Source organism: Ambystoma mexicanum, chromosome 11 (assembly GCF_040938575.1).
Source record: "Ambystoma mexicanum isolate Mex_15411 chromosome 11, UKY_AmexF1_1, whole genome shotgun sequence".
Taxonomy (NCBI): Eukaryota; Metazoa; Chordata; class Amphibia; order Caudata; family Ambystomatidae; genus Ambystoma; species Ambystoma mexicanum.
Window position 1 is genome coordinate 1,441,654,200 of NC_090934.1, and position 23,143 is coordinate 1,441,677,342.

At 48.0% G+C, this 23,143-nt stretch overlaps 1 pseudogene; it reads left to right on the plus strand.

Annotated features, from left to right (window-relative positions):
• Positions 1 to 2,376: 2,376 nt before the first annotated feature.
• LOC138504866 (F-actin-capping protein subunit alpha-1 pseudogene) overlaps positions 2,377 to 23,143 on the plus strand; it is a 56,311-nt pseudogene continuing 35,544 nt past the window's right edge.

A 23,143-nucleotide genomic window follows, 5' to 3' on the forward strand; every position in this document is an offset into this window, starting at 1 on the left:
AATGTTATAGGGACCAGGTTACAAGTTGGTCCGTGGTTGTTGCAATAAACAATTTAATAGTGAGCATAATTAGCTAAGTGCGGTTGATGGATTATTGCTGAGATGTGAGCAGTTCCATCACCTTGGCTCTGGGGTCTGTTCACAGGTGATGGTGGGGGTCCTATGTGGTGTGGGCTGCCTGCGGGGTATGGTCCACTGCTGGGGTCTGGCTGTCCCATGAGGAGGCGTCTGCTTCCAGGGGAGTTGTGTGTTTATCGCAGGCCATCCCAGGCGATTTGGCTGGTGCGCGCAGGGTATGCGATTGAGCTGGGGTGCTGACGGGTTACGCGCAAGTCTTCCCATGCAATTTAACTGGTGCAAGCGGGGTCTGCGATTACACTGGGATGCGGATGGGTGCGCAGCCCATTCCACGTGATTTGGCTGGTGCGACCGGAGTACCCAATTTTGCTGGGGTGTGGATGGGGTATGTGCGGGCCTTCCCATGCGATTTGGCTGATGTGAGAAGGGTACGCGATTATGCTGGGGTGCGGATGGGGTAAGCGTGGCCCTTTCCACGTGATTTGGCTGGTGCAACCGGGATACGCGATTTTGCTCGGGTGCGGACATGATATGCGCAGGCCTACCCATGCGATTTGGCTGGTGCGAGCGGGGTACCCGATTATGCTGGGTGCGGATGGGGTATGTGCGGGTCTTCACAAGCTATTTGGCTGGTGCGACCAGGGAACGCGATTTCACTGGGGTGCGGATGGGGTACTCGCGGCCCTTTCCATGCGATTTGGCTGGTGCGACCGGGGCACTCTCTGATTTTTCACGCAGTTACGATTGGGGGCTTTGTGTTGTCCTATGGATGGCGCGGGCCTTGCGCTGTAGTAGGCATTTCACTGGCTTTGACCTGCGCACAGGGGCGTGTTGGGGGTGTTACTGGCGCTGCTTTATGTTCATTGCACCACGGCTAGTGATGCCTCAGAAAATCCATGAATCCACGTGCTGCGCAATTGCTGGTTTGCACCACGGCTGGCACATGCATGCCGCACTCACCTTCTCAGCGCGCAGCACTTGCGCTGCTTCTGCGCTGGATTCTATAAATTGGGCCCTCAATGAGTAGAGAATGAACCCATCTAAACGCTTGTTGATCACTATTTGGGAAACTGGATGAAAATCCTCAGTCAGTGGTTCAGAGTAGAAAAGCCGAGTTGTCGAGTTAAAGGACAGGGCAGTGAGTATTGACCCTCAAACCTTCCTGCCCACCACTCAGACATCAACATCAAACTTTTTGGTCCGAGGAATAGATCGAAAGGTGGGAGCAAAGCACGACTTGGCTAATTTGTGCTTAAGCAAAAAATGGGATATGCCTTGATGAAAACAATCAAGTTGGCAGCAAGGTTGCACTCACGGTGCAGCAAGGGGTCGGAGATGTGAGCCAATACGTGACTGTAAGGACTAGGAGCCCTCTGTCCCTTGAAGTAACACTCACCCAGCGCATGCTACTGTTCAATGGCCATATTGTTGGGAGCCTGCGTTGTGAGTGAGGCCACTTAGCTGAGTTTATGTTTTAAGAGTGAGGGGCAGATTGTAGATGTCCAACAAAAAACATGGAGGGTTAGTTAATGAAGTGAGTCAGGGCATAAACGGATGCTCCAGCCCTGTCCCTGACGAGCCCGGTCCCCTGCGTTCTCCTGGAGCTCTTGGGAAGGGGTTGGGGCCGGAGTTGAGGTTGAGAACGGGGACTCCTTTGGCAGGGATTCCTTACACCTATCCGTTAATAGCCTGGAAGTTGTATGCCAGGGTTGTCTAACTATGGGCCTCCAGGGCTGGAATCCTGAAGGGTTTTCAGAATATCCCTCATTAACATTCATGAGAAAAAATGTGCATACATTTAGTATCACTGTGTGCAAACGTATCTCATGAATATTAATGAGAGGTATCCAGAAAAGCCGGGTTGCCATCCATATCCAGCCTCAGTGTTCTCCCCGAGAAGGTATTAGAGTATGGGGTCCAAGGCGGGGTAGACAGACCCTGGCAGAAAGCCCCTCTCCATATTTAATCAATACAATGTCCATAAAATCCTCACAGCTCCAAAAGCATCCGTTTTGCAGGTTTACCAACATACAATTGAAAATCAGATGCCAGCGTTGTTTCCCGGGCGAGCTTTGTAAAGCAGGGGTGCTCAGGTGGTCTGCCATTGTGTTTCCCCTTGAAGGTCATGGCTGTTTCTCATTCTACCACTGCCAGGCGATGCGCGTGAGCAATTACAAGTAGCAACAGCACTTTACATGTCATTAACTCACAATGCCACAGCAGAGAGCCTTAGTAAGAGCGGCCGGCCCGCTTCCCCCTCACGGATTGGCCAGTGCTGGTTACCATGGCAGTCTGGAACACGCCTTGGAAGCAGAACCCTTCATTGTTTGGCTGAGCTGTGTCAGGAGAACAGGTCAAGCTTCCCCACAGGTAATGAATACACGTAGGTTTAGTCTCAGATGTAACCTGTACAACTGTATGAACCCCTAATTACACATTCTGCTATTTTGTCAGCAACCAATAGGAAGCCCGGAGCATGCTGTCTTCCGTGCTTACACACGTTAAGCATGCTGCATAAGGTTTTGCGACTTACCTGCGTAATTTTAAAATGCAAATGGCATTACCATGCCTTGTGATTCTTACTGGTGTTTACTCATGTTATGTATACATGTATGGCACTTTTATAAGCAGTGACACGGAGGGGATGAGCACGTTTTCCAATAAATTATATAGGTTTCCAGTAGGAATAGGGCGAGGAATAATAACTAATCAAAAACAAGTATTGGCAATGCCAACCGTTTTGGCTTTTGTGTAGGGATGGGAAAGGCATTTGAATGGCATGATGGTACTAGCTAGCCATTAATGGTAGCAGATGCAAAATGGTGCAAGTACCTGGGAATATAGTAGCAATGCCTGGCAAATGCATATCTAATACCTCTACACAAGCCGGAACTGTTGGCTTTGCCAGTGCTTGTTTTTAACAAGACTTCAGTGAAGGACACACATACTGCTTAGAAATCAAGTGGCTGAAGGCAAAACTGGTTAACACATATTTATTACACCAGTAGTGCGTTTACAAAGCAACACCGGCAGGCACTTCCAGCGCAAAGTTTGATTTTAATGATTGGTAAAGCAAGGTTCCAAAAGATCCCAGGAGGGTATGTTTTGGGAGGGGGGAGGCAGGATGTGGGTGGGAATGGCCATAGGGATTACCCTGGCCCTGGGATGTCAATGGGCCTCATTACAAGTGTGGCGATCTAGAAATAAGGGTGCCGGACGCACTGTACCGGCACCCTTTCCAGACCGCCAGACTACAACTCTGCCAACGGGTGTCGTTGCGCCTTACAGGTCTGACCTACTGGGCGAAATGGCATCCACCCGCTGAGTTTTCACAGAAGCACCGGTATCGTTAGCAACAGTGCCAGTGCATCCATGTCCCCATTCCCACTCCATTGGAATGGGGACTAACATTTTCCTGTGCCTGACTTCCCGATTTGCCGGGACTTGTAATGTCCCGGTCACACCAGGAAGTCAGGAGCCGGTCCCACCAGCATGTTACCACCAGACTCGTAATGAGGGGCTCATTAGGAGTTTGCCGGTATTCCGCCCTTAATTCCAGCAGGATACCGCTAAATGGACTTACCGTTACTGGCGGCTGCTATCCCGGTATTTACAGGATATAACAGGTGCCGGCAACGGTAGTTAAATCCCCATTCCATGTCGAGATTGCCGGTATTATCAGCATTTTTCTGTTGTTGGCGGCTTGATTTCCCTCCAGCTATTGGCTGGAGGTAAATTAGTCAACCCTCACTGGCAAACTTGTAGTTTGGCAGTGTGGGAAAAGTGCCAGTAATAGAATTACTGCCACTTTTTTCCCACACAGCAAAACTGGGAATGAGGCCCAATGGGTCTGGGTTTATGACAGCGTGTATGTATGCATGTGTGAGCTGGCGTGGTGGAGGGCACTGTGTGAAGAGCATGGGGAAGAAACACACAGGGAGAAGGAGCACAATGAGACCAGGTGAGTAGGTTGTTCTCAAGCTGGAAGGTGGGCTTGGGAGGGGCATGATATGATGATATGATATGGGATTTATAACGCTCCTGTACACAAGTGTTTCAAGGCACGACGAGGCAAGGGAGGGGGACAGAGTGAGGACAAAGACAACGATCTTACTCATCAAAGTGACATTGAGATCGTGAAAGTGCGGGGGAGAGGGGAGGAAAAGTGCCAGGGGTGGGGGAGGGAGGGCAACACAGGATCAAAACAGAAACAATAAGTAGTGCGGTCAGCAGGTGGCAAGTGCAGACACCGGGTGTCCATAAGTGCAGGTAAGGGGACTGTAGGGTTGCAGATACAGACCCAGGTGCAAGAGTTGCCACGAGGCATTGAGGGTGTGCAATTCAAAGGGTAGCCAGGTGACCAGTCTGGTATCAGACAGGAGATCAGCAGGGGAGAGGAAGAGAGAAGGCAGAAGCAAAGAGGAAGGTCTTGAGTTGCTTCCGGAACGGGAGATGGTTCTGCTCAAGTTTCAGAGAGCCAGGGAAGCTGTTCCAGAGGGAGGCCCCACCCGAAGAAAGAGATCTACCACCAACTGGTTGCTTGGAGAAGCGACTGACCTTGGAGGTGGAGGAGCTAAGTGCCAGTAGGAAGATATTTCTTTTTTTAAAACCTTTATTTATTATTGGCAAGAGTTAGTACAGGGCAACAGGAACACATTTAACATGGTATGGTCAAGCATTCAAGGAACTGGAAGGAGTAAATAATATGCAGCAATACAAACAGAGGATCTCAACAGCGTTACAGAGGTACGAAACCAATCATCTCACTTTGGTATGGGTGCATCTTGATTCCAGAGGTAAGAGCAGAAGGCCGTCCATGTATCGCGGGGTCTGAAGCTAATGGGGAGGGTGGAAACATATAGACTCTCACATTCTTGGGCCCATGTCAATGACATCAGCCATTCTTTCGCGCTTGTTGTTTTTTATTTTAATCTTTCCATTTTAATAGAATGGCTCTCTTACCCATCATAGTTGCTATGTACACAAAAGCGTGGTGCGGTTTACTGTGCATATCTGGCCAAATGCCAAAGAGTATTCCCAGGGAGTCATGCTCTAGTGGGATAAATATCACCTCAGAGACTGTGTTTATAATGTGGTCCCAGTGGTTACCTATCCGAGGGCACGAACAGAATATATGCAGGTGGTCTGCAGGGAAGTGTTGACATCTTAGGCATCCGTGAGGTTGAGAGTGGGCAATCAAAGATAGTCTGATGGAGTGTAATAAAGCCTATTCAGAAGTTTGAACTGCATGAATTTAAATCAGAAGTTTAGGGAAACTTTCTAGGTGTGCCTACATCTGTGGGCCCATTGGTCATCGGCAAATTCAGAGCCTATTTCGCGGGATCAACCCTCTCGGGCGTGTGGGGTCGGGGGTGAGGAGGCCTCTATTAGAATTTTATATAGTGTGGAAAGTATGTGTCTGCAGTCTCCTGAGTTTGTGTATAGGCCAGGGAGGTGGTCTCAGGGGGTTTATTTGGGTTAGAGGGTCATCTAGTGGATACAGCCGCGCGTAACCCGTAGTATTGAAGATGGTCTAGCCCAGTGTTTCCGTGCCCCTGTTTCCAGGTGGAGGGTGTGATAAAGTTGCCGACGGGGAAAATATCTGCTAGGGCCCTGTATCCCAGTAGTTCCCATATGGTCTGGATCGCATTGTCCCATGTGGGTGTTAGTTCTGGAAATCTCCACAAGGGGAGCCATTGGTAGTAGGGTCTATCCGTGCTGGTATGGGCAAATAGTGAGTGCCATGCGCGCAGTGTGGAGGCGACTGGATCAAATGGCAGTCCTCCTTGTATCCCTGGTCTAGTAAAAGTGTTTACAGATCTGAGTCTGTTGCGGCCAGGGCTTTGGGTTTTACATGTGGGGGTGGTGACCACATGGGGTACCAGAATGTGGCGAACTGAGCCTGAGCAGCAATCCGGTACAGTTCCAAATTCGGGGCCGTAAGGACATGTCATCTCTACCAATTTCTTATGGACTGCTCTGGAGTGCCACAGGAACTGTGTGACTAGGCCATGTATTTTGGCAAAATATGGTTTACCCGGCCACAATGGGACATTAGTGAAAGTATATAACATTTTGGGGAGCATTATCATCTTGATTAAAGACAATTTGGCAGCTGGAGAAAGTGGAAGGGTCTTCTATTTCTGGATCTTGGATTCTGTATACGAGTTGAGTGAGACGTAGTTATCTTGTATCATGGATGAGTGGGAACGCGACACTACAGCTCCCAAGTATTTAAATTGACTGGGGACCACCGTAGAGAGGAAGTTCCTCGACAGTCCGGGGTTCCATCTGTGAGGGGGAATATTTCGGATTTCAAAAAGTTGATTGTAAAGCTTGAGGGGTTCACCTATATGTGTGATGTCATCAAGTATTGGTTGCAAGTTGGTGGATGGGTCTCTAACGTATAATATCACGTCGTCTGCGTACAGGGAGATGATCTCGGGAGGGCCAATTAGGCCCTTACTTTCTATGATATCTTTATCGAACGTTCCCCCCTGGGCCATTCTTTGTAACACTTTCCCACTGTGTTGTGCACCCAATCAAAAGGGTATTTTGATATTTTATCACGATAGTGAGACAATTTTCTGCACATGTGATTAAATGGGGACATCCATCCAATAGAACGTCTTTGTCCCTGCCTTAATCCTTTTTTATTAAAATATAATTCTCTCCCTTTTTTTCCTTCCCCTTATTATTTTAAGCCTTTAAACACTCACTTCTTCTTCAGGCAATCCCAATTGCTCAATTTCAATACTTATCATTTCACTTGATCGCCCTATACTCACTTGCTCCGGTCTTCTCTGCAGGCCCGCCCTTTCACATCTCACACTCAATGCTTGCACACAATGGTCTCCTCCACAGGCCCGCCTTGTTATATTGTATTAGTAAAGAAACGGTCTTCTCCCAGGTGCAGCACCTTACCAATGAAGCCCTATGTTAGTACATTTGAAAAAGCTATTACTCCTCCTCTTAATCACCTGCATCAATTACTCGCTAAGCGGCTCTGCACTATTTACAAGTTATTGTGGCTTTGGCTCTTCTGTTTTCCCCATAGCCACATAAAACGAACACTACGACCACTTTCCACAGCACTAGAAACAAACTACCGCTACTCACGAAACACGTGCGCGCATGTGCCTCAAAAGAATTCTTCCCCCAAAAGAATAAAATGATGCAACTATACCAGTTGCCTGCACTACGCGCAACTCTTGTCTGACAAGGTCTGTCACTTACTACGCAACCCTCTGCTCTAATGCACATGTGCCACTGTCTACCTGTTCTCTATCGCAACAGCAGACCTAACATCTAAGACTACTACTGTTCATAGCCCTCCACCACTAATGAGTTTGCATCCTATACACACCATCAAATAATTTGTCCTGCCCCTTGCACTTTCGTGCAGGGGTACACTCACATATCCTTTTAGGAGATTCTTCACTTCTCTTGACCTCGGAGTCTCCCTTTAAAGTCCTACACTTCAGTCGGAGCGAAGGTAGTGCCGGACCAGGTGGACCTTCGGGAACTTGCCGTCCACTAACTTCCTCTTACTAGAGCTCTTCAAACTGGCCAACGGACGCTATACCGCACTCCTCCAGGAGTACGACTGGGATTCCCATGCCTTGGTCAATAGGCTGAGATGTCTTACAATATTACAAAAGTAGTCAAAACGGAGTGTACGCCGGTGCAAGAAGTAACACAGTTTTATTCAGGGCCCCAGATGCAGCTGGGACAGATAATTCAAATAGATCATGTGACAGAACTGCGTGAAAAGGCGCTGTCAAAGAAACACCCCTACATCTAGAACTTTTATACAATGCAAAGTAATTGGTATTCGTGATCGTGCAAAATGAACAAATCTCCCCACACAATGCTGATTGGAGTTCACACTTTGAGCCCTTATGGAAAAGCATTAATTTCATTCAATCATTGGGTCCATGAACCTTCCCACACCGCCCTCAATTACTACGTGTGACGTCACAATCCACCCCCAATTCCCACAGCACAAAGTTCATTCATTGAAACGTTTGTGACGACCAGTTAAACTTTTATCTACTGCCCTGGTCCCCTCATCCTGATTCTCATGAGAAGTGCTTACTACCATGTCACCACCAGAGCCTTGGACCACGTACGTACCGCTAACCAAATGTTGCATATTGGGGACACTCAAATCCTTTCCCCCGGGACAATGTACTTTGGAGCAATTTGAAACCACTGTGGTTCTTTTCGCTCCATTAGAAAACCGTATTTTACATATGATTTTGAATTCTAAAATGGTCATGCATTCATTATTCGTTGGCAGACCCTTTGAGCTCTAATCTGTGACCTCGAAAAATAACAACCATTGTACACTTCTTTCATCACTGGCCTGAGAACGCGGACTTAGCACTAAATCACCTGCCACAGCGGCTTTTGCTGCACACAAAATGCTTACACGTTTTCTGCAAACGCAAGCTGTTAAGGCCTGTTTCCTGCGGTTCATTATACCACTAAGTATGATTATAATTACCTGTGCTCTTATGTTTATGGATTAGTTTTATTAAGGATTATATTTCACAGATGTCAGAAAGAGCGCCCCTCCCCTTTTACAGTGGCACTCGCGCAGCTGATAAGTGCATTCCTCTATACCGCGTTGAACTTGAATCTTCATTACGCATTCCTCACCTACCATGGCTCAATAATATCCAAGAGAGCCTGGTTCTGGATTATTTTGTGATGACACTTCAATCTATTTAGCCTCTGAACTGACCTGTTGTATATGACACGTAATAGTATGACATTACTTGACACATTAAATTAAAATCTGGAAGATGGAAGGCTTATAAACCACTTATTGAATTATGTTAAAATTGTATTGTTACTTGTCACTGGTAGCATTGTTTAATGAGGACAAAACAGCATTGTCACAGATGGCACAAACATCACTCCAACTCGCAGAGGGGGTTCAAGGGTTTTAATTACCCCAGGCCCACCCCACTCTCTAGCTCACCTGATTTTGAACCTCCTAGGAAAACTGGGCATCCCTATCTACCAAGTTAGCACATGCAGAAGATGGACCGCTACGGTCTGAAGTCCCTCTTTTCCTAATGTCCAAGACCTAAAGACAGTGTGCATTCTATATCGATACTCCCTCAGGGACTTCCTCTCCATCCCTACTCTATCCATGGATTTGTGTACTATAGGGACAAGGGAATTATACCTTAAAAACACAGTGGGCCTCATTACGACCCAGGCGGTAAGTTACCGCCTGGGCCGTGACTTTACCACCATGGCGTAAACTACGTTTACGCCATGGTGGTAGGCGGACTTACCGCCCCATTCCGAGGTCGGCGGGGCGGTAAGTCCCCAATACCCATTTACCCTTCCCCATTCCCATTTTTGCCCCATAGGGCATAATGGGAGTGGGGAAGGCGTTAATTACGCCACCGTAAATTACGGTGGTGTAATTAACTCCATGGTCCCTTAGCGCCATGGATTTTAACACCTGCTAAAAGCAGGTGTTAAAACCTCCATGGCGCTAAGGGACCTCGTACTCAGGCGGTAAGGGTCGGCGCTGTTTACGCCGCCGTAAACCCCTTACCGCCTGAGTCGTAATGAGGCCCAGTGTTTGATTCACTATTGCACTCACTCTCTCCCCTCCCTCCCTCCCTCTCCCCTCATTTCTTCTTCTTCCTTCCTCCACTCTGCCCACCTCACATCTACCCATTCTCCTACTTCCCGTCCTTCTGATATCTCCATCCCTTGATTTTATTACTTACTTTCTGTCTGTTCTTAATATTCCATCCTCACTTCTGTTCCCTCTTACACCCTACTACTCCCTCATCTACCCCACTACTACCTCCACACAACTTCTCCCTCCTCCATACCAGCTGTACCTCATCCACACTTCTTCTCCTTCTTCCACACTACTTCTCCCTCCTCTGCATTACTACTCCCTCCTGCACACCGCTATTCCCTCCTCTGCAGTACTACTCCTTCCTCAACACCACTAATCCCTTCTCCACACCTCTACTGCTCAATCACCCTTCTTCACAGCCACTCCCTATACTAACTTTCAACACCAACACGCACACTCAAACTGTAGTACCACTTTCACTCACTAGGCAATACCATACCTTCTACAGAAACATCACCACTCTCCACTGCTCCTCCCTCCCTTCTGCTGGTCTCTTGATCTTCACCTCTTCCTCTGCTGACCTCACCCAGATAACCTCCACTTCCTGATTCCTGTGGTCTCCCTTTGTCTCCCTCCATTTCTGTGCATTGTCTACTTTTCCCTGGCCAGTGGGGCCCACTCTTTCCCACCTGGTGAATGCTAAGCCCCACCCATTTTCTCAGCCTCGTGTTCAGGGAATCTGCCCCTGGTGTTGCCAAGGTAAGTCCCATGTTGTAGGTAAGTCCCATGTCCAGCGACACCAGGAGTAGATCATCTGTGCCCCTCCTGCGGCGCTCCGCTTGCAGGAGGTGGCTGATGCCAGAAAGCAACATTTCCCCACGGAGCACTTGCTCCTTTCTAAGATGGCCGTCCTGCTCCTGCCTGCAACACCAAGACCACAGTGAGCCAGCCCCTGTCGACGCCCTATAAACAACTGAGGCTTCTATGTCCAGCCTTCTTGCAACCTGATTGGAGAGACCCAGAAAGAAAAATCATAATGCAAATTGAGCAGCATGCTTGCCGGCGTCCCCAATCAAAGGCTCCCATATAAGGCCCTTTGCCTCTTTTTGCTCCTGTGGTTTAGTCTCAATGCACATCCAATCTTTATCTGTTTACTGCACAGGCTGCTGCTTTTTCTGTTCTCCTCTCATGATATAATCATAATTATGATTATAATTAAGGAGGCTCCTCCCTCCCTCTTCCCCGTTTCTCCTCCTTTCCTATCTTCTTTACCATTCTTGCCTCTTTGTTTCTAATTCCCCCCTGTTTTTCTATCTCCCTCTCCCCCTTCTGCCACTTCACTCCTGCCTGTCCCCGCCTCCACCTGTTGCTCCTCGCTTATTAGTTTTGTCGTGCGCCCCCCCCCCCCTCCACTGTCACTCCCCTACCTCTCTCTCACATATTTTCTGCTTGGTTCAGACTGTTCCTGGGTTGGGGTACTCTGCTCCCTTCACCTTTCGTTTTACGGCCCTGCCCCGTCCGTGCCTCGCTTCACTCCACTCGTCCTCATTTTTAGTGGCGTTCCATGTTTGCATTCCTATTCCAATCTCTTTGCATCTTCCCTGTTAGGCAGCAACCTGTGCAGTTCCCTTAGGGACCACTGCAAAAGATTTAGGACTACAGGTGGTTGTCAGTAAACCCAAATGGTAGCAGTCCGCACCATCCAGATTTACCTGGTAGCTGTGGCTGAGCAGTCAGACTTCTCTCAAGATGAGTTAGGCAGTATGTAGAGTATACACAATAGGTACAGAGATACAGTAGCAAAAGCAAACACTGACCAGAGCTTTGGTGTAAAAGTATATACTTATTTATTTAAAGACACACTTGTAAATTACACTAGCACAAAAAGAGGTAAGTAAATTCAACACACAGTCACTATTTATATATATAACCCTAAATACTAATTAGACAAGTCTTAGTGAGAAACACCACTTATTTTCAGACAGAGGTGAGCGCTTAACCTAAGATGGCACTCTAATAAGTTATATAAAAAGGGAGGGAAAAGGCAGAGTTATGAAAGCGCACACATTTCAATACTCTTCAAAGAACCACAGTGAGGCAGGTTAGGCAAAGTCTACTGGAGGGCAAGGGAGTTCAAATGCCAGGCCCACTCTTAGAGAGAGCAAGCGAAATGTGTCCAGGATCACACAGTGGGGTTATGCCCAAAGAGTCTTTGTAGATAGTTCACAAAAGATTGAGATCAAGTCAGGAAAAGTTAGTTAACAGGCCTCAGGCTAACTAAGGTTAGAAAGTCGAGGATTTACTGTCACCCAGAACGATCTGTTGCAAGGGAAGCCAGGCGGGACTCAGTGCCTGAAATGGGAAGAACGCTCCAGCGGGGGCAGTTGTTCCTGGCAGTGGGTGCAAGTCAGTGTTTCGTCCAGAGGAAGAGGAGGTCTCGACGTGGAGGAAAGATGAAGGTCGTTGCACTGCCAGGGAAGAAACCAGCCGCGGAGTTTCCCGGTTACAAGGCACTACCCTCTTCTTCGCGGTTGTGGTAAACCGTGGTATTCCGGTTGCCGGGGTGCTTGGCACGGGCAAGGCGGCCACGAGATGGTCCAGGAAGGCGAAAAGATGGGCAAACTGGTTATCCCCACCAGTCAAATGAAGAAGACTCTCCGGACTGGAGATCTCCTCTGTCGTCGGGAAAAGTGGTGAGACGGTTCAGCAGGGCTCCACCAGTGGTGTCGTTGTTGCAGGTTGGCTCAGCTTCTCCCTCCTCAGATTCTTTAGGTCCTGTGGCGACTTCTGGAGTTCCAGTCCCAAAGCCCTGCTTTTATGCAGAAAACCCCCATTCATTCAGCCTAGCTGTCACTCAAACATTTTAAGTGGTGAGCCGGGCGGCTCACCACTTGGGCCAATCACACAAGAGTGCGACTTGAGTTGCAGAGGCAACTCAGTCCAGGGTGCCTAAACCCCCTCCCATACCCCCTGTGGTACCCAGACAGAGTGGCACCACTTTTGGAGGCTTCTGTGGAGAAGCCCGCCAAAAAGTGGAACAAAGGCTCGACTTGGGTTGGAGTCACAGAAGTGAACACAAACGCCATTTAGGAAACCAGGTTTTGGCAAAAAATACAAACCGGTGAATTTATATTAATTTAATAAACCGGCGGTATGTTCAAGGCTATTTTAAAAAGTGGTAGCCTCGAACAATGGGAAAATCCCATAGGAATATATTCGCGGTCGAATATAAAAAGTAGTATCCACTGCCACCAGCCAAAACTCAGTCGGGGGGGGGACTGGACAGTGCCCCCTCGAACAACAGACCCCGGGGCAATCGAATTGCCCCGACCAGTACGTCCACAATATGATGGTTTGTACTGGTTCTGTTCACAATTTGAGACTAGTAAAGCCAATGGTGACTTTACATGCCCTGGGAGACAGTAGTCAGTCCCAGGGTATGGAGTCTATGTTTGGGGGTCGCTACAACACCCCTGGCTTACTGCACGGAGGGTGCTGTGTAACCCACATGAAGCCCTATGGGGTAAAGGACCCCATAGCCCATAGAACACATACAAAGTCAAAGGAACACCTCAAATCATGTCTAAGAGTGGGAGAAAAAGAGTCTCACTCTTAGCAGGAGAAAAAAATAAACCCCAAAAATCCAGCAAAGCTGCTGGGGGACTCACTAGGTTTGGGAAATTAGCCTTAACAGAGAATTCTCCCTAACATCCCCCCAGCCCTTTTTCTTAACCGCCCTCTGTCGTTCCTCTCTCTATAGCTGCCATCTACGAGTGTTGCCTCCACTTCATTCGGCTGCCTGTAACCTCTTAGACCGCACTTCACACCCCCACCGCTTCTCAGTCTCCTCACACCTTGTGTCAAACTCCTTTTCCCTAGCAGCCTCTCTATCCATGTGCTCTACCACCCTCTCCGCTTTCTCTTTCTCCTACCTCTGTGGTAATTATTTAACTGACAACTCGTTCTTGGAGCTGTGCATTCTTTTTTTTTTTTACAAACTTTATTTTGTGTTTCATCTCAAGAGCACTGGTTACAAACATGTATAAAGAATAGCAAACATAATATTATTCATTTTCTGTCTCTCGTGCAATTTTCGTTACCTTTTCCAAGTGAGTTCTTGAGTATAACAATTAAACAATGTATTCCCTCCCCCCTCCGCCCTTCCCTCTCCCCATTACTCTTACCTGCATCCATTGGTGTGCGTGGCTGCTTTGATCCATCTGTCTCCTCCTCCGATCTTGTGCCTGGCGCGGCCTTCTCATGACGAGACCCGGCCTGCCTTTGCCTTCGTGCCTCTGCCCCCCCCAGTCTCTTGGCTCACTTTGTCCATTTGCCTGTGCTACCTGTTGGCCCCCGGCAGTCATGGGTGGAGTTCCCATTGTCCTACGCCCTATCACTTGAAGTAGCCGCCAGTTGCTTTTTGGTTTCACTGTTCTAGTGGGCCCCATGCCTTTAAGCATGCCTGATGTAGCCCCCTCACCTCCTTAAGTATTTTGCCATTGTGTTTCCGCTTTTCCACTGTGTCCTTTGCCTTGGCTTGACTTACCCCAGCCTGCACTATGTCCTGCATTTCGTCTTCCCTAGGCCATCGACTGACTCTCTGCATCCTTCTGTATTTACTCCTACCTACCTGCAACTACTGGTGACTCTGCATCCTCGCTATGTTTTGCATCTTGCTGTGTTTTGCTGCATGCCTGCCTTCAACTAATGTTGAACTTTGTAACCTTGCCATGTGTGCCATCTTCCCTACATGAGGCCATCGATTGACTTCTGCAACCTTGTGCATGGCATTTTTTCGTCCTTCATGTTACCACTGGTTTGCCTTTTCACAGCCTGTGCTTTGTCTTACACTGTTTACTTGTGTTCGTACTTGCATGCCTGACGTAGCCCCTCATTCCATGAGGGGAGGCTTTTCCAGGCTGCAGTCAGTCTTACCTGCTTAGTCTTAAATTGCGTGTCTGCATGCCTGACATAGCACCTCATTCCATGAGGGGAGGCTTTTCCAGAATGCAGTCAATCTTACCTGCATAGTCTTAAATAGCGTGTCTGCTGCTGACGTAGCCCCTCATTCCATGAGGCGAGGCTTTCCCCAGGCTGCAGTCAGTCTTACCTGCTTAGCCTTAAATTGCGTGTCTGCATGCCTGATCTAGCCCCTCATTCTAAGAGGAGAGACTTTTCCAGGCTGCAGTCAGTCTTACCTGCTTAGTCTTAAATTGCATGTCTGCATGCCTGACGTAGCCCCTCATTCCATGAGGTGAGGCTTTTCCAGGCTGCATTCAAAATAGCGTGCCTGCATGCCTGACTTAGCCCCTCATTCCATGAGGTGAGGCTTTTCCAGGCTGCATTCAATCTTACCTGCTTAGTCTAAAATAGCGTGTCTGCATGCCTGACGTAGCCCCTCATTCCACGAAGCAAGGCTTTTCCAGGCTGCAGTCAGTCTTATCTGCTTAGTCTTAAATTGCGTGTCTGCATGCCTGACGTAGCCCTTCATCCCACGAAGCAAGGCTTTTCCAGGCTGCAGTCAGTCTTATCTGCTTGGTCTTAAATTGTGTATCTGCATGCCTGACGTAGCCCCTCATCCCACGAAGCAAGGCTTTTCCAGGCTGCAGTCAGTCTTATCTGCTTAGTCTTAAATTGCGTGTCTGCATGCCTGAAGTAGCCCCTTATTCCATGAGGCGAGGCTTTTCCAGGCTGCATTCAATCTTACCTGCTTAGTCTTAAATAGAGTGTCTGCATGCCTGGCGTAGCCCCTCATTCCATGAGGCGAGGCTTTTCCAGGCTGCATTCAATCTTACCTGCATAGTCTTAAATAGAGTGTCTGCATGCCTGACGTAGCCCCTCATTCCACGAAGCAAGGCTTTTCCAGGCTGCAGTCAATCTTATCTGCTTAGTCTTAAATTGCATGTCTACATGCCTGACGTAGCCCCTCATCCCACGAGGGGAGGCTTTTCCAGACAGAAGTCAATCTTACCTGCTTAGTCATAAATTGCGTGTCTGCATGCCTGATGTAGCCCCTCATTCCATGAGGCAAGGCTTTCCCCAGGATGCAGTCAATCTTACCTGCTTAGTCTTAAATTGCGTGTCTGCATGCCTGACGTATCCCCTCATTCCATGAGGGGAGGCATTTCCAGGCTGCATTCAATCTTACCTGCTTAGTCTTAAATAGAGTGTCTGCATGCCGGACGTAGCCCCTCATTCCATGAGGCGAGGCTTTCCCTAGGATGCAGTCAATCTTACCTGCTTAGTCTTAAATTGCGTGTCTGCATGCCTGACATAGCACCTCATTCCATGAGGGGAGGCTTTTCCAGAATGCAGTCAATCTTACCTGCATAGTCTTAAATAGAGTGTCTGCTGCTGACGTAGCCCCTCATTCCATGAGGCGAGGCTTTCCCCAGGCTGCAGTCAGTCTTACCTGCTTAGCCTTAAATTGCGTGTCTGCATGCCTGATCTAGCCCCTCATTCTAAGAGGCGAGACTTTTCCAGGCTGCAGTCAGTCTTACCTGCTTAGTCTTAAATTGCATGTCTGCATGCCTGACGTAGCCCCTCATTCCATGAGGTGAGGCTTTTCCATGCTGCATTCAAAATAGAGTGTCTGCATGCCTGACGTAGCCCCTCATTCCATGAGGTGAGGCTTTTCCAGGCTGCATTCAACCTTACCTGCTTAGTCTAAAATAGTGTGTCTGCATGCTGACGTAGCCCCTCATTCCATGAGGTGAGGCTTTTCCAGGCTGCATTCAATCTTACCTGCTTAGTCTAAAATAGCGTGGCTGCATGCCTGACGTAGCCCCTCATTCCACGAAGCAAGGCTTTTCCAGGCTGCAGTCAGTCTTATCTGCTTAGTCTTAAATTGCGTGTCTGCATGCCTGACGTAGCCCCTCATCCCACGAAGCAAGGCTTTTCCAGGCTGCAGTCAGTCTTATCTGCTTAGTCTTAAATTGCGTGTCTGCATGCCTGATGTAGCCCCTTATTCCATGAGGCGAGGCTTTTCCAGGCTGCATTCAATCTTACCTGCTTAGTCTTAAATAGAGTGTCTGCATGCCTGACGTAGCCCCTCATTCCATGAGGCGAGGCTTTCCCCAGGATGCAGTCAATCTTACCTGCTTAGTCTTAAATAGAGTGTCTGCATGCCTGACGTAGCCCCTCATTCCATGAGGCGAGGCTTTCCCTAGGATGCAGTCAATCTTACCTGCTTAGTCTTAAATTGCGTGTCTGCATGCCTGACATAGCACCTCATTCCATGAGGGGAGGCTTTTCCAGAATGCAGTCAATCTTACCTGCATAGTCTTAAATAGAGTGTCTGCTGCTGACGTAGCCCCTCATTCCATGAGGCGAGGCTTTCCCCAGGCTGCAGTCAGTCTTACCTGCTTAGCCTTAAATTGCGTGTCTGCATGCCTGATCTAGCCCCTCATTCTAAGAGGCGAGACTTTTCCAGGCTGCAGTCAGTCTTACCTGCTTAGTCTTAAATTGCATGTCTGCATGCCTGACGTAGCCCCTCATTCCATGAGGTGAGGCTTTTCCAGGCTGCATTCAAAATAGAGTGTCTGCATGCCTGAAGTAGCCCCTCATTCCATGAGGTGAGGCTTTTCCAGGCTGCATTCAATCTTACCTGCTTAGTCTAAAATAGCGTGGCTGCATGCCTGACGTAGCCCCTCATTCCACGAAGCAAGGCTTTTCCAGGCTGCAGTCAGTCTTATCTGCTTAGTCTTAAATTGCGTGTCTGCATGCCTGACGTAGCCCCTCATCCCACGAAGCAAGGCTTTTCCAGGCTGCAGTCAGTCTTATCTGCTTAGTCTTAAATTGCGTGTCTGCATGCCTGACGTAGCCCCTTATTCCATGAGGCGAGGCTTTTCCAGGCTGCATTCAATCTTACCTGCTTAGTCTAAAATAGCGTGGCTGCATGCCTGACGTAGCCCCTCATTCCACGAAGCAAGGCTTTTCCAGGCTGCAGTCAGTCTTATCTGCTTAGTCTTAAATTGCGTGTCTGCATGCCTGACGTAGCCCCTCATCCCACGAAGCAAGGCTTTTCCAGGCTGCAGTCAGTCTTATCTGCTTAGTCTTAAATTGCGTGTCTGCATGCCTGACGTAGCCCCTTATTCCATGAGGCGAGGCTTTTCCAGGCTGCATTCAATCTTACCTGCTTAGTCTTAAATAGAGTGTCTGCATGCCTGGCGTAGCCCCTCATTCCATGAGGCGAGGCCTTTCCAGGCTGCATTCAATCTTACCTGCTTAGTCTTAAATAGAGTGTCTGCATGCCTGACGTAGCCCCTCATTCCATGAGGCGAGGCTTTCCCCAGGATGCAGTCAATCTTATCTGCTTAGTCTAAAATAGCGTGTCTGCATGCCTGACGTAGCCCCTCATTCCAGGAAGCAAGGCTTTTCCAGGCTGCAGTCAGTCTTATCTGCTTAGTCTTAAATTGCGTGTCTGCATGCCTGACGTCGCCCCTCATCCCACGAGGGGAGGCTTTTCCAGGCAGGAGTCAATCTTACCTGCTTAGTCTTAAATTGCATGTCTGCATGCCTGATGTGCCTGATGTAGCCCTTCATTCCATGAGGCGAGGCTTTCCCCAGGATGCAGTCAATTTTACCTGCTTAGTCTTAAATTGCGTGTCTGCATGCCTGACGTATCCCCTCATTCCATGAGGGGAGGCATTTCCAGGCTTCATTCAATCTTACCTGCTTAGTCTTAAATAGAGTGTCTGCATGCCTGACGTAGCCCCTCATTCCATGAGGCGAGGCTTTCCCTAGGATGCAGTCAATCTTTCCTGCATATCTTAAATTGCGTGTCTGCATGCCTGACGTATCCCCTCATTCCATGAGGGGAGGCATTTCCAGGCTGCAGTCAATTTTACCTGCTTAGTCTTAAATTGCGTGTCTGCATGCCTGACGTAGCCCCTCATTCTATGTGGGAAGGCTTTTCCAGGCTGCAGTCACTCACACCTGCCTGTCACAATTGCATTTCTGGTCATCCTTAATGCAATTTACCTACTTTTTCCTGCACATTTCTGTTTTTTATGTACCTCTCACCCTCTTTCCCGCCTGCACTTCCCTTCTTCACCCTCTCCCCCCTTTTCATGTTCAGCACTTGCACGTTCCATATCGACTCATGATCTAGTCAGAACGCTATTGTTTGTTTGCTTCCCTTCTACCCCCTTTCTGCACTCCCACTCCTCCCCATCCTGCTATCATGTTATAGCACTTGCACATTCTGACTGTTTCAAGACCTTTTAAGTACGTTTTGGTTTTTGTTTTATCCTTTCTCATCATCCCTATTCCCCCCATTTTGATGCGCCTTGAAACACAATTTTGCTGTATAGTGCGCAATACAAATAACCAATACATAAAACAATAAATACATTCATGGGGGTTTTTGTTTCCCCCTGGCCAGTTCCTGGTGGTCTAGTGTCTTTATTAACAGTTGCGGGTGCTTGACGCTATCGTCCGGCTGCACAGTGTGGTTTCTCTGGTAACTGCATAGATCTGCAGCCATGGTCTCTTTTTCTCTCTGGCTATTCTCTTTTCCTGCCATGTGTAGGCAGAAGATTGGGGATTAAGTAGCTGGCGGTCGGCTGATAACTTGTTCACAGCTGATGTAGGGCTCTGTTGAACTGCTCTTGCTGGTGTGTGACTCACTGCAGTCAAGTGCAGGTGTGTCCCTGGGAACAGAAAAAGAATATGGACACGCATATTGTCTAGGAGAAATGTCAGGCAATACATGTGGACTGCTTAATAGGAAACTAGCACAAGGGGGAACAGGAATTGGGGCCCTCTGTACTGCCACCATGCCCCTGAGGGGTGGGACTGGCAATGGATTTCTCCCTGGTAGGCCTCCCACCCCGGCTGAGAGAGGTGCATATCCTCTCTTGTCAGGGAGAGGGTATTGGCCTTGTCACACACCCTCACCCTTTCTCCTAAGTCCTCTTCCCCTTACACTGACGACTAACTGACTGGGGGCATCGGGAGAGAAAGTCTACGTTTTCTTATGTAGTTCCTGCACAGTGTTCAATAGTGAAAGAAAAGGGTTGTAGGGCCAAGAACCACCCCAGGATGCAAGGGTTTGTGTCTTTATTCCTGGCCATCCAACCTAGTCATTTGTGGTCAGTCACTAGTTTGAATTATAGGCCAGTTAGGTACTAGAGCAGACTGTAGATTGCCCAGTTTTTAGCGAGGGCCACAAATTCACTTACAGGTTAGTTCATTTCACTTGGATGTAGTTTGCGGCTTCTCTTCCCCATATTCTACCTGCAACAGTACCACACCCAGACGCGCAGTAGAGGCATCTGCCTGAAGAATTCATTCTTTGGAGAAGCCAGGCATAAATAGAATGGGGCTTTTGCACAAGGCTTTCTTGAGTTAGTCAAAGGCAGTTTGGGCATTGCAGTCACACTGGATGATTGTGGGACATCCCTTCTTCAGTTTGTTTGTTAGGTGTCCTGTAGTTCCTGAGAAGTTCGGTATAAGGCAGCTGCAATATCCGCCTAAGCCCAAAAAAGCCCAAATGTCCATCTTCGTGTTGGGCCTGGAAACGTGATGGACTGCATCAACCTTGGCTCTCTGAGGTAGTACCTGGCCATTTCCCCACCTGAAAATGCAAGTATTGTACTGATGACTGGGCTAAGTGGCATTTAATTGGGTTGGCAATTACGTGGGCCTTCCTCAGCTGATTGTATACGGCGTGAGTTGTTGACAAAGCTCTCTCCAGGTGGAACTTTAGACCACATTATCATCAAGATATGTGCCAGTAAAAGAGTGGCAAGGAGCCAGAATGTGGTCCATCAACCTTTGGGAGGTCATGGGAGACCCATGTAACCTGAAGAGCAAGACAGTGAACTGATATAGGCTCTCCTGAGTAAAGAAGGACGTCTTGGCTTTAGCCTCCTCATCCAGAGGTACCTGCCAGTAACCCTTCATCAGATCCTGGGTGAAAATATACTAAGCAGGGCCCGTCCCTCCACTAGCTCATCAATTCTTGGCACTGAATAGGCATCAAATTTGGAGATTTGGTTGAGGCGTTGAAAGTCCATAAACATCATGTGTTGTCGGGTCTTGGGGGCAAGTAAAATTGGGCAGCTCCATTGGCAATGCGATTACTCTATGACCGCAAAATTGAATACCTCCTTGAGTTCTTCACAAATTATCTGCTTTCAGGCTTCTGTGCATTTTATGGATAATTCCTTGAACTCTTCTGGGTTGTGGGGAAAACACATTGATGTAACCTGTAATCCATTAGGCTCATTCTTGATGTTCGCTCATTTTTAGCCCAACTGGGAAGGTTACTTCTGACATTTCAATGGTTAATAGTGTATTCCTGGTGTTGTTGGCAAGCAATTACAGGTTGCTATTTTCCATCTAGCTCTTGAGTTTGTTTATAAGATGTTCAGCTTGTTGTACTTTATATGTTATTGGAGTTCCAACTTCAGTGTTGGTGCAGGGCAATGCCGTCTTGCTAGCATCTTATTCTAAGTGGTAAGCAACAGTACAATGACTTGATCTCCCACTTGGATGTACATTGCTTAGCATCTATGTTGTATGCGTTCTCCTGTCTGCTCTGAGCTTCTTGTAGATGTGGCGTCACCAGTTGACAGACCTTCTCCATGAATTCTCTGGTGTTTCTGATCATTGGAGGGTCACCAGTGTGTTGACTGTTGGCTTCTTCCACATTCTTCTCGCAGAATATCCAATACATATCTGGCGATCCATCCACATCAGCTCAAATTGGGAAAGTCCGGTGCAGGGCCGCAGTGTCTTCTGTACTGCAAAAAGAACCCGTGGAACAAGATCCTCCCAGTTCTGTCCATCTTCATCGATCAGCTTTGTAAAGATTGAATTCAGTGTTTTATTAAAGTATTTCACTATGCCATCTGTCTCGGGATGATAAATGGAGGTTCGCTGAGTTCAAGCCTTCATCAGAGTGTTAATTTCATTCATCAGATTTGACACAAAGCTACTCCCCATGGGCTGTGAGAATTTCTGTGGGGAATCCCACTCTCGTGAAGAATCGAATAAGCACATCTTGGATCTCTTGGGGAGTGTTACTTGATGTTGGGAAGGCCTCCTGATGGTGGGTCACCAAGATCTATCGATTGAGGAATTTAGATGGTTCAAGGGGGCTGACTACATCCATGTCCATCCAGTGGAAGTGCACCTCTGTTATTGGTAATGGATGCAGAGGTGCTCAGGGAACATCCTTAGGTGAGGTCTTTTGACAGATGGGGCAGCATGGGCAGAACGGATGGGTCTCTTCATGTACCCATGGCCAGTAAAACCAGCTCATCAGTTCCTTTTGAATCTTCTCCGGAACCAGGTGCCCTGCAGTTAGGTTGGAGTGGACTAGTTCCAAAGCAGACTTCCAGAACTGCTTTGGGACTATTAGTTGGTCACGTCACACTCACAGCCTACCTGCACTGCACTTAAAAATGTCCAATGTTAGTTGTCCTTCATCTATGTCCTCTTATGTATTTTCCCTGGTGACTGTTCCATTTACTCCCCTCCACAACCTGGTCAGAATGTCCCTCAAACTCACACCATTGTAAGAAGCTCACTGCTTCCCGTCAAATCTGATTTCTTCTCTATTGTACGTTTTTTGTGATGAAAAGAGCATTGTTCCTCCTGTATATAAATACAGTACACATAAAATAGTTGGTGGTGCTTAACACCATACCCTTTTGGTCCAAAATGACTTGGTAGATGAGTCCTCTTCTTGCTATGAAATGTGGGGTCATCAGAGTTTGGCTTCCTTCCTCTGAAACCAAGTTCTTCTGAGCTTGGTCTAGAAAGTGAATCATCCCATGAGCCTCTGCAAACTCAACAGAAGTAGGTCCCATGAGGTCTTGAGTTTGTGCTTCTGCCTCTTGTCTCTTAGTCATTTCAACAACCCCTGTTCTAGCTCTGGTGGTCAGTTCCAACCTTTCCTCTATGTCTGAGACCAGTATTTTCTCATATGATATGGTATGATCGGTTAATTATAATGCGCTTAATACCCAGAGGTTTCTAAGCGTGGATCCAGGGATCAAACCTGTGTTGCCCTGTGTCGTCTTGCTTCCAAGGTGAGCACGTTGCCGCTGAGCTATCCTCCCGAGACATTACATGTGCTATTGGTTGGCCGTGTGTCAGGTGGAAGAGAGTATTCCCAAGGTTTAAGTGAATCACCTTAACCTCCCCTGCATAGTCTCTATCTATCACCCCTGCTCCAACCTCGAGGGAATGTTTATAGGACAACCCAATTTTTGGGGCTACTCTTCCATGGGTTTCCTCCAGTATTTGCAATTTCAATCCGTTCCCAACCATGGCTAGGCCTCGGGAAGGGAAGTTAACTTCTTCGTCACCATATAGGTCACACCCTGCTGTGCCTGGTGTTACTAGGGTGGGAAACAAGTCTGTACGTGTCAGTCTTATAATCCTTTGCATCTCGGATGTCAATGGGCAACTTCTGTATCGGGGTCTAGAGGATAT